Source organism: Antechinus flavipes, chromosome 6 (assembly GCF_016432865.1).
Source record: "Antechinus flavipes isolate AdamAnt ecotype Samford, QLD, Australia chromosome 6, AdamAnt_v2, whole genome shotgun sequence".
Taxonomy (NCBI): Eukaryota; Metazoa; Chordata; class Mammalia; order Dasyuromorphia; family Dasyuridae; genus Antechinus; species Antechinus flavipes.
Genome location: NC_067403.1, coordinates 256,681,754 through 256,692,637, shown reverse-complemented (window position 1 = coordinate 256,692,637; position 10,884 = coordinate 256,681,754). Strand labels below are relative to the sequence as shown.

The window sequence follows — 10,884 nt, the reverse complement described above, 5'->3', positions numbered from 1 at the left end:
GGGGGGCCGCGTCTGTGTGCGTGGAACTCTGTAGTTTTCCGTGGGCCTGCCTGTGTCTCTGTGTTTCTTCTCCAGGGTCTGGTCTGTCTCCGCAGACCTGCAGCTAGCTGTGTGGGGAGCTGTGTGTGCTTCTGCATATGTGGATCTGCCTGTCTGTCTGTCTGGCTGGCTCTGTCGGTCTGACTCTGTTTATGTAACGTGCCCTTGCAGTACCAAGCCCGGTTTCTCTCGCCCCCCTCCCCCCGGCTCAGTCTTCCGTGTTCCTTGATCACCCCACCCCTGCACACCAGGCCTTTCCTTCAGCCCCTTCCCCAGCTCCACTCTCCCCCCATCCCATTTCTACAATTAGCCGTCTGCCCTCTGGGAAGTGCCCATTCCCCAGTGCATGCACCCCTTTGGGGGGAGGGCCCCCCCACGCTAGGAAGGGGGCTTCCCTCCCTTCTGGAGCCCTCCCGAATGTTCTCTGGCCTTCAGGAGTGAGTGGTTTTCCACCACTCCATATTTGGGGTGCTGCAGGGAGAGGAGGGGTTTCTTTAGATCTAAAAAAAATCCGTGGAGTGTGCACACACATACACACACACATACACAAAACCAAGAGAGAGAAAGAAAAAAAATATCAAGGTTCCTTCTTTACGGAGCCGAGCTCGCATCTGTTGCCATGGCAACCCGCCCACTCCTTCCCCGAAAATTCACCAAGAAGAGGTGATGGCATCGCGGAGGGATTGGCTGGTTTCTTCCTTTATGATTTTTTTCCCCAAAAAGGGCTTTTTATAGCCAGAACAGGCCATGCAGTGCCTGGCTCCTGCCTTGAATGGTTTTAGAGGGTTCCTGGGGGAAGACCTCCCCATCTCTCCCTGACCACCTTATCAGGAAGGAGGGAAGAACGGGGGCCAATCACTTTCAGGGGCATCGGCCAGGCAGACCCTCTCTGGGGAGAAATGGAGGTAGGGCGGTAGTCTTCTTCTCTAGAGAGCGATGATCTCTCTATGGAAGCCTTAAAGCTTCCTGGAGTCTTGAAGAATCAAAACATCCCTGGGGAGGTATTAGAGCCTGGCTAGCTGTGCCCCTCCTGGGGGGGGTTAACCTCCTGGCATCCTTTGGCATCCACAACAAACTGAACATAAGTCCAAGAGGCCCAGCTCAGACTGAGATTTGAGATGGGGCAGATGGCAGACTGGAAGGCTCCAGAAAGAGCCGCCATACCTTGAACTCCCTGCAAATGAGGCCGGGCCAGAGCTAGAAGGTCGGTCCACTACTGGCCGTGTGGTTCACCTCAAGACCCAGGGCAGCTCTGAATGTAGGTGACGGCTCTCGAGAGGGCCAAAGCTAACCCCAATACCCAGAAAGCTCTAGACCAAAGCTGGCTGGGAGCCACTGAATCCACATCACTTTCAAGTGTGAGCTCAGCTTTTCCTGCCAAATGCTTTGATGGCTCGAAATCCCTGCTTTGCTCCTGGTCTTGGCTCACTACAGAAATGGGATCACCCTGGACTGGAACCCAGAGAATCCTATTGTAGCTCTGGCCACGAATAGCCAACTGGACAGCTCCATCGCTCCAGGATATGCTGGGGAGAGCGCGCTTCTGAGGCCGGGTAGCTTTCAAGACAACTTGTCCCAAGTACAGAGATGAAGACAGCCAGGGAAATACAATGACCCAAGGGATTAGCCATCTCTGCCTAGAGGTGGCCACCAGGGTGACTGATGTGGGTCAGTTGCCTTTTAGCAAAATTGTAGACTAATGGAAAGAGCAATGTCCTGGAGACCTGGATTTTGGTCCTACCAGCCACAAACTCACCAGGGTACCTTAAGAAGGCGCTATGGCTCTCGGGGTCTTCAGTTTCCTGCTCTGTAAATGAAGGGTGTCGGGCTACATCATTTCTAAGATCCCTTCAGCTCTATGGTATTTATTCTAGAGTGCCTCATACTTTGTCCTTCAAGGCTCCTTCAAGCTCTGCTCTTCTATGGTATAAAGACCCTTCCAGCTCTGTCAGGGTCCGTTCTCCCGGCTCTGTAGCATTCTGTATTGGGTGTTCCCACCATAGCATCTTATGCTCTATGTTCTAAGGCACCTCCTAAGTCTGAAAGTCTACACAAAACGTTCTTAGGGTCTGTGTTTTGAGGTCCTTCCCAGCTCTCCCACTTTACATTATGTCTTGTAACGTCCCTTCCATTCTGGCATTTTATGTTTTAGGTTCTAAGGACTTTTCCCGTGGGAAAGTTGTGTATAATTCATCACATGGGGATTTCTCCCATCGTTTCCTCTTCCTCACAAATAGAAGGGCACTGTCTGTCAGCCGATGCTTTGGCTGTTGCCAGGCCATACCTTCTCTCAGCTTCCTTGCTCTGGTTGAGGGCGGGGTGAGGAAGAGACATTTCTTCCCCCAGCATCTCAAGACCTCTCTGAAAGCTGCAGCATGGGAAGGACAGATAAACAGAGGTGGCAACTTTCTCTCCTCTACTTCTCATGCAGTGCTCCCCTCACAAACCGTATACAGGCCAGGGCCTTCCGAGGCGCAGGGAGATGCTCAGCAGCATCTCTCTGCAGGAGGGTTTCTCCGCCTCCTGTTTCCATGGCAACATGCACAGGCTCGGCCAATGAACAGCCACCATACCCTGGTCCACCCCTCTGGAGGGAGGGAGATTTGGACTTGTTATCTTCTGGTCCATGACTTGGGGATTTGGGGTTGATTTTTAGATGAGAAAACAAATTTCCTCAAGAGGACAGGGTCAGACAGATAACGCCTGCTGTGGACAGAGCCAGATGGCTGTTCTGGAAAAGCGGAAATGCAGAATGGGAGGCTTTCTGCCCTCAGTGAGCTTATAGTTTAACTGGGGGGAGAAGACGGGCTCACAAAATGGGTTAACAAACACACAAGCACTTCCTCCACTGACTTCAAACACCTACAGATGAAGACTTGGCTGGCCGTTGACCGGGCAAGGCTTGGAGGCGAGCTAGGGGCTAAATTCCAAAGGAGGAAGAGGCAGTCAGTGGATTGGGGCAGAGAAAGGACTTTCTAGGTCTGAGAAATGGGCTGAAAGCTGCAATGAAGTCTCACCCCACAGTTTTCAGGTGAGAAATGGACGGGTAAATCAGGTTCTCGGACTTCAGACGCCATGTTTTTCCCATCACCCCCACCAGATACAAGTCACACAGAGAAGTCTGACTGGACAGCCTTCCCACCCAAATAGGGGGGCAAGAATGAGTCCAAATAATCCTCCTGGGCCTAGTGAGGCAGAAGTGTCAGCAATAGCTATGCCCGTAGGAAGCCTGGAGGTTGGAAGAGGCAAGACTGAGAATAGGTGTGTTTCTAAGGGTCAGAGTGCATGGAACTAAAGGAGAGCAAAGAAAGGCAGTCGATGAGATCTTCAGAGGAGGCTTCCTGGAGAAGTGAGGAGCCAAGTAAATCATAAGGAATTAGGTTTGAGCTGCAAGTCCCTTCTTTCCCCAAGAACTGAGGCTGCAGTGGGAGGCACAGGAAGGGGCGGAAAGGGGTGGGTTGGAATATTGCATCTACTGTAAGGCAGTCAATATGGGAATTATTTCGGCTGAGTTGTTTTTGTTTCCTTTTTCTTTTGAAATCTTTATTACAAGGCATGGCTATTATTGCATAAAGGAGACAGGAAGGTGTATATTCGGAGATGAAGGCAACGGAAAAACAAAGGATGTCCAAAAAAATCAGATTTTAGAAGTGCATCATAGAGGAGATGGCCCTGTTGTCAGGCCATGCGGTCCTGGGTCCAGTGAGACTCACGTTTTAGAAAAGACAATGAAAAGCTGCAGGTAAAGAGGAACGTGACGTGGCTGGTCTCCAGTCATCACGAGGATCGGACATGTTTATACAGCGGGGGAAGGAGGGGATCTGGCTGGTGGGGTTGTGGCCACGAGCATCATACAAAAGAGATCAGACTTGTTCTGCTAGGCCCCAGAGAGCAGAATAAGGAGAAATGGGGAGCTTGCAGGCAACCAGACTGAGATTGGATTCTGGAAAACCTTCCTACTAATCCAAACTGTTCTAAAATACAATGAACTGGCTCAGAAGGCGAGGAAGGAAGGAGAGAGAAAGCCTGACCATTGGAGGGTTCCAAGCAACAGTCAGGTAGCCACATTAACTTAGAGGAGGGTTTGGGGGGCAATCGCGAACAGATGGGCGCTGAGATTTTGTCCCTCTTGGTCCATCAGAGACTAGGTCTGGATTCCTTATTTTATTGATTCCCTTCTTGGGCTTTGAGGATGGCCTGGAGTTGATTCTGAGCCTGGGGTGGGTGGGCGGCCTTGGAGGCCGGGCTTCCCGTGATGTCGGAGAAATGGGCTCTCTATAGCATGCCCTTTCCCAGAGGGAGACCTCTGACCCCAAACCTAGACTGAGAAACAGTTACCGGGACTCGAGGATGGCAGGAAACAAGATCAGGAGAACCCATAGCAGGCCACACGAGCCAAGGAGACAGCCACAGGGCTCAAGCAGCAGTCATTCTGGGGGGAAATGAAAAGCATTAAAAGTGGGCCATCTGCTCATTCATTCATTTATTCAACCATCTGGGCATTGGGGACATAAAGCTGAGACCAGCAGCGATTCCTGCCCTCAAGGAGCTTACATTCTACTGAGGTAAATACACACACAACATGAACCAAATAACCCTGGGAGGGGGAAGGCGATCAGGCAACGCCGGGGGGACGTGGGGGGGAAGTGAATCCCACACAGAGGGAAAAGCTTGTCCAGAAGCCTGGAGACCAGAGAGAGGGCAGGATGATGGTTCTGAAACTGGACCGAGGAGAGGAGAGGAGAATCCTGCTGGCAACACTGACCAGCAAGCCGCTCCTCCACCTCTGGGCCTCAGTTTCCTAGCTGGCCGGGGGCTGACGGTACTAGCTTTACCACTTTTAAACTACTTTTAAGGGCTCGCTGTAGAAGCAGCTCCACCGGTGATGACGGCCAGTCTTCCATCCCTACCTTAGATGGCAGGAGAGGACACAGACTGAGATTTGTGGAGGAGGGATTGGGTTTGTGGAAGGAACCCCCTCCAGACTGCAAAGGCAGTAAACACTGGGCTGAGTTTCCTAGGAAAGCCGGGATGTCTCCAGTCTTTAAATAGGATCGTGTAATCCCGCCTCCGCGCCCTTGCTCACGCTCTTCCCATGTCTTTCCTCCCCCTCTTCACCTGTCAAAGTCCTACCCGATCTTTCCAGTCCACCTCCTCCAAGAAACGTCCCGAACCCCTGTCAGCTGAAACAAGTCTTCCCCCAGAGTTCACGTGGCTCCCATGTTCGAACCTCTCTCTGATCTGCCAAGTTAGGAATTCTAGCTATTTCTGTGTGTGCTCAGGAGGAAAGCATCAGAAATGGAGAACCAGAAGAGGCTTCAGAGGCCTTCTGGCCCAACCCTGCTCATTTTACACAGGGGGAAACTGAGAGCAACAGAGGGACTTGCCCAAGATCACACGGGTAGAAAGTGCAGAGTCGGGATTCAAACATGGGTCTTGTGCGAGACAGGAACAAAGACCTGACTGAGCTTTGTCTCTTGGAATGATCCTATTCCCACTTTACCTGGGCACGCCCTCCTTGAGGGTCCTCTGGGACTCTCTGATCTCCGAGGACCGGCACCATGTCTGGATCCTGGAGATCTGAATTAAAACGAGATCGCTTTCCCTCTGTGGGCTGGGTGTGAAGGCGCTCTTGTCCCGATCGTTGTGGTCCTATAACTATTTCAGCCCATTTCAAAGGCCAGCCGCCCGTCGCCTCAACCCCAGGGTTTTCTGGGACGGTGACTTTTGCTGAAATTCTCGAGAACGGTCCCCTTCCCTGGAACGTTTCCCAGCAAGGCCTTGGGGGGATCGGAGATGTTCAAGACTAGACCTAGACCATGTGGGTACGAGGAGCATGTTTAATATAAACCTCCTGTTGGTTCTGTTGACTTTTTACAGCATCATTTCCTGAGGAGCCCAACCCCACGGAGCCCTAGCATACCAAAGAACAAAACCAGCTGCTCCAGGGAGGGGCACTGGGAAGGCGAGCTGGGTTGGAAATCCCAGCTCGGTCACTTACTACCTATGTGGTCTTGGGAAAGTTGCTTAATTTAGAAACATTTACAAAGCACCTACTATGTGTCACAAACTACTGGACAAAATAACTGTTCTTGAACGCCCACAAAGAGCTTACATTCTATCAAGGGAAACATGGATACATATAATTTACATATATGTGTGTATATATATATATATATATATATACATATATGTGTATGTCTATGTAAATTGGGGCAGGGAGGATCTAGCAGATGCTTAGAAGAGAAATCTGTAAAGATCTTAGTTTCCTTAACTGTAAAACGAAGGGCCTGGACTAGATGTCCTATTCTATGTCCTTTCTAGACCTAAATCTATGATCCTAAATCTGACAGTAAAAAATCTGTCCTGGAGACCCATATTGTTCTTGTTCATTTCAGCGATGGCCAACTTTTCATGACCCCGTTGGGGTTTTCTTTGTAAAGATACTGGGGTGATTGACCATTCCCTTCTCCAGCTCATTTGACAGATGAGGAAACTGAGGCACAAGGATTAAATGACTTGTCCAGGGTCACACAGTTAGAAAGGTCTGAGACTGCAGTGGACTCTGAGGTTGTGTGTTTGGACACATTGGCACTGTATCCAATGTGCCATCCATCTAACTGCCCCCAAGTCAGGGGGACCTGAATTCAAATCTGACCTCAGAAACTTAGGAGCCGTGTGATCCTGAGCAAGGCACTCCACTCCTATCTCCCTCGGTTTCCTCGTTTGTAAAAATCGGAGTAACAATGGCGCCCACCCCCAACATGGAGGATGAAACGAGCTAATCTTGTAACTAAAGCGATTTGTAAACACTAACGCGCCATAGCAATTCTAGTTATTATTGTCCAGAAATATGCTTCATAAATGCTTGTTGATTAACAAAAAAAATGGCGAGGTGAATATCTGTGCATAAATGGGGCTTCTCGGTCCTAGACCTGGGCTAGATGCCCAGCAAGCAAGATTTCTGGGTAAAAAATTACGAACTGCGGTGATTCAACTTCATATTTCTCAGAGTTGGTAACCACCGAGCAACTGGCTCACGGAAAATTGCCCGAATGGATATGTTTAAGTCACAGCCCTTCCTTTGACTGGCTCCTTTCTCTCTCTTCCCCCACCACAGCCAGGCCCAGATCCCCTTTGTTTGTGATGAGAGTCCAACACCCCCCTGTGCAGGTGCCGGCCTGGGGCTGAATCCAAAATGGCGCCATCCCGGGATGGCCCGGACTCAGGGGCTTTTTTCTCTTCAACCCCAAGACCTGTCCGAAGCTGAGGGAGCTGCCCGGGCAAGGGTGGGCTCCGACAAGGGACAGACCGTGGGAGGACAGCGGAGATAATAAGGTTGGGCCTGTAGCCGCCGAGGCTCCTTCTGAGCTTTGGGCGTCCCCTGAACATATTTCTTCTTCTCTACAGCGTAGGGAAGCAGCAGCTCGCTGCCATCTACCTGACTTCCTGTTTGTTTGAAGCAAACAAGAGCCAGGGCAGGAAGGGGAGGGATGGAAAGCTGCTTTCTTCTTTCCTTCCTTTCCCCTCTCAGTGCTTCAGTGACCACCCAATGGATTCCCTACTTTCCAGGGCCGCTGGGAAGCAAACGCTTGGGAAACCTTTGGACCGCTACAGACACTCCGCCGTGATTCGTGATCCCTGGGGTCCAGCTTGAGAGTGTGGCCCAGGCCTAGTCTCCTCGGACGTCCTGGGGTAACGAGGGGGCTCCAGAGGGCCGTGACGGTGATGGCAGCTTCGAGGGCGCTGTGGGACACTGCCCTTCTTTGACCCAGGGCCTGAGCACTGCTGCCTAGGGGAGGATGGATGGAAAGGGCGCGGAGCAAAGCCCCGAGCTAAAGGCTGGCTAGAACGACTCCAGAGACGGCACTTTCCGGCCAGTCCGTGGAACGTGGTCCGTGGCTCCGTGGCTCCGTGGCTCCGCGTCCTGGCCTTTCTCACCTCCCAGATGAATGAGTCCACCATCCCCTGCTCCTGAAGGCAAAACCACACCCACTGCCCTCTTCTTCCCCAGGTCCTAATTCAGCAAAGGCCCATCACCTCTCTGGACAGAATATACAAGACAAACTTGGGCTGCCGTGGCTTGAGTTCAATGTTAGTACCCACCGTGTGCAGACCCTGCCCCACAGGGGGACAAAAGCCCCAGAATGACAGTATCTGGGCTCAGGAAACTGGGGGGAGGGGGAAGTGAGGGACACACAGATCTAGAGCACCAGGGGCCCTGCCAGGCCATTTAGATGAACCTCCTGATTTTCACAAATGAAGACACTGAGGTCCAGAGTTCCAACTGTTTATAAGATGGGGGAGGGGGGGTGTAGAGATTTGAACCCACACCCTCTGACCTCTGGGCCAGGGCTCCCACCCCTGCTTGAAACAAGGCTAGATTTTGGGAAGTGATGCTCCACACAGATGTTTGCCCTTCAGGTACAAGGCAGATTTTTGAAGCAACGACAGTTCCTTTCTGCTCTAGGATTCTGGGATCGTGTGGATTAGGGGCTAACAGACAGGAAGTGGGGAAGATCCAGCAGGTTGTTCTGGGAAAATCCAAGAAGGAGAGGATCATGGGAAGTGTCCAGAGAAGATGAGACTGAGCAGAGCCTTTTAGGGAAGGGAAGACTACAGGAAAGCAGAGGCCGTAGCAATCACTAAAGAGGCTTAGAGGCCGTTCTGCTTTTCCCTTTTCCCTCCAGAGAGCTCCAGCTCCACTTGTTTCTCTCTATGTCAGGAGGCCTCGACCTTTTCTGCAAACTGAACTGCTTGGACACTGAGTCTGGGGCAACCTATTAATTCCTTCTCAGGATACTGTTTTAAAGGCATCACATTTAAGTCGATTTATTTTATTTTTCTTAAGGGACAAAATTTGCATTTTAATCCTAGGCAACTGGCTGGGGCAGTGAATAGAGTTCTGACCTAAAGTCAGATCCAGGCGCAGACATTTGCTGGCTGTGTGACCTTGGGTTTCCTCATCTGTAAAATGGGGACGATACCAGCACCTACCGCGCTGGGTACTTTGGGGAGATAATGTTGGTAAAGCACGTTGCCTGTCTTAGAGCATCATACGAGAGCTAGCTATAAAAACAAATGGACCGGGGCAGCTGGGTGGCCCAGTGGTGAGAGCACCAGTCCTGAAGTGAGGAGGGCCTGAGTTCAAATCTGTTCTCAGACACTTCACACTTCCTGGCTCTGTGACCCTGGGCAAGTCACTTAACCCCAACTGCCTCAGCCAAACAAAACAAAACAAAACTGGAAGGACACAAATTATGCTGCAATACAATGATCAAAAGTTTCAAGAAGCAAGCTCCGGGACCCCAGAATCTTGCTCTAAAGGCCGAGGGCAGCAGAAGGAGCCCTCCAATGGGAACTGGGAGATCTGGCTTCTGGGCCTGGCCTTCCCTCTTACTCCCTGACGCAAGTCACATGCCTTATCTGGGAATCAGTTTATCTCCCTGTAAAATGGAGGAATCTGCAGTAATTTGCATAATGCTCTTTTCGGGGCTGGTGGGGTTCCGAGGCACCCTGGAGAGCAGTGCTAGCCAATGGGTGGCGTCTCACCCCGGGGAGAGATCAGTGGGGAGAAAACTGGGAACAACATTAACGGCCTGAGGGTGGAGCGGTTCAGTTAAGGGCCGAAGGGCACCTTCCCTCCTAGCCCTGTGATGTGGGTCTTTTTAGGAAGGGAAACTGAGACTCCCTGAGGGGAAATGTCGCTGGAACCCTGGCTCCAAGGCATCCTGGGGCAGAATTCCGGGCCGTGACAGAGCCCGCAGCCCCGGCCTTTCCTTCTCGGGGGTCAGATGGGGGGCTGCTCTGAGGGTCCCCGAAGTCCCTTCTAGCTCTGAGTATACGAGCCCCTGAAGCTCCAGAAAGTCACCTGAGACGGGCTCTAGAAAAGGTCACGGGTTCTAGGCTGCGCTAGAGCGGCGGGGGTCGGGGGGGGGTCGGGATGGGGCTTGCAGGGGCGCCAAAGGGCGTGAGGCACCGGGCGGCGTTCTCTCCTCACCTGCTGGCGCGCTTTGGTTCGTCCCCGAGGGATCTCCAAGCGCACTGAGGGTCTCCGCGTGCCTCAGGAGCCTCGGGAGCGAGAAGCTGGGGCGCCCGTGAGGGAGGGGAGGGGGCGGCGCGGGGCCGGGGCGCTGGCCTCCCGCGGGAGGACGCCCGGCTCCCCAGCTCCTCTCCCCTCGCCTGGCACGGCCGAGGCCCGGCGCCAGCGAGGGCGGGGGAGCCGCGAGGCCCGTTGCCTTTAAAAGGCGGCTCGGCGCGCGCTCGGCGGCGCGGCTGCGGCTCCGCTTCCAAAATAGGCAAGAAGCGTCGCGAGCCCGCGGGAGGGGGAGAGAGCGGGGAGGAGCGTGACGTCACTGGGACCCCTCCCCCGCCCGCCGGGATCGGGGAGGGGGGAGCGCCGGGCCGCCAGCGCCGCAGAGAAAGGGGGGAGGCGGGCGGCGCGAGCGCTGGGAGGGACCTGGGACGCGGAGCCTGGAACCTCAGGGCTTAGAACCCAGAACTGGAATGTCAGGGCAAGGAGAGATGTGGAACCTCAGGGCAAGGAGGGACCTGGAGCCTGGAACCTCAGGGCCTAGAACCCAGAATGTGGAATGTCAGGGCAAGGAGGCGCCCCGGACGCGGAGCTTAGGATGTCCGGGCTAGGGGAGAACAGGACACATGTAGAATTCCCGAAGGCGGAGGGGGGAGGGACCTTTGTGATGCCCAATCCAATGCCAGTCCCCTCGGTTTAGGGATGTGTCCCCTTTGGGCCCCAAGAGGCCCACGGAGGCTGCCTGAGTCCCACTTTATGCTGCCAAGCAGCTGAGCCCCGGAGGGAACTGGGAACTTGGTCAAGGCATTGGG

The 10,884-nt window shown here is 53.2% G+C and overlaps 1 long non-coding RNA gene across 1 annotated transcript; it reads right to left on the bottom strand.

Annotated features, from left to right (window-relative positions):
- Positions 1 to 611: 611 nt before the first annotated feature.
- Positions 612 to 10,229, bottom strand: LOC127540193 (uncharacterized). Its single transcript, XR_007948109.1, has 2 exons — positions 5,543 to 10,229; positions 612 to 4,471 (listed from the first exon to the last, which is right to left on the bottom strand). It is a non-coding gene; the product is annotated as an uncharacterized LOC127540193 (long non-coding RNA).
- Positions 10,230 to 10,884: the final 655 nt, after the last annotated feature.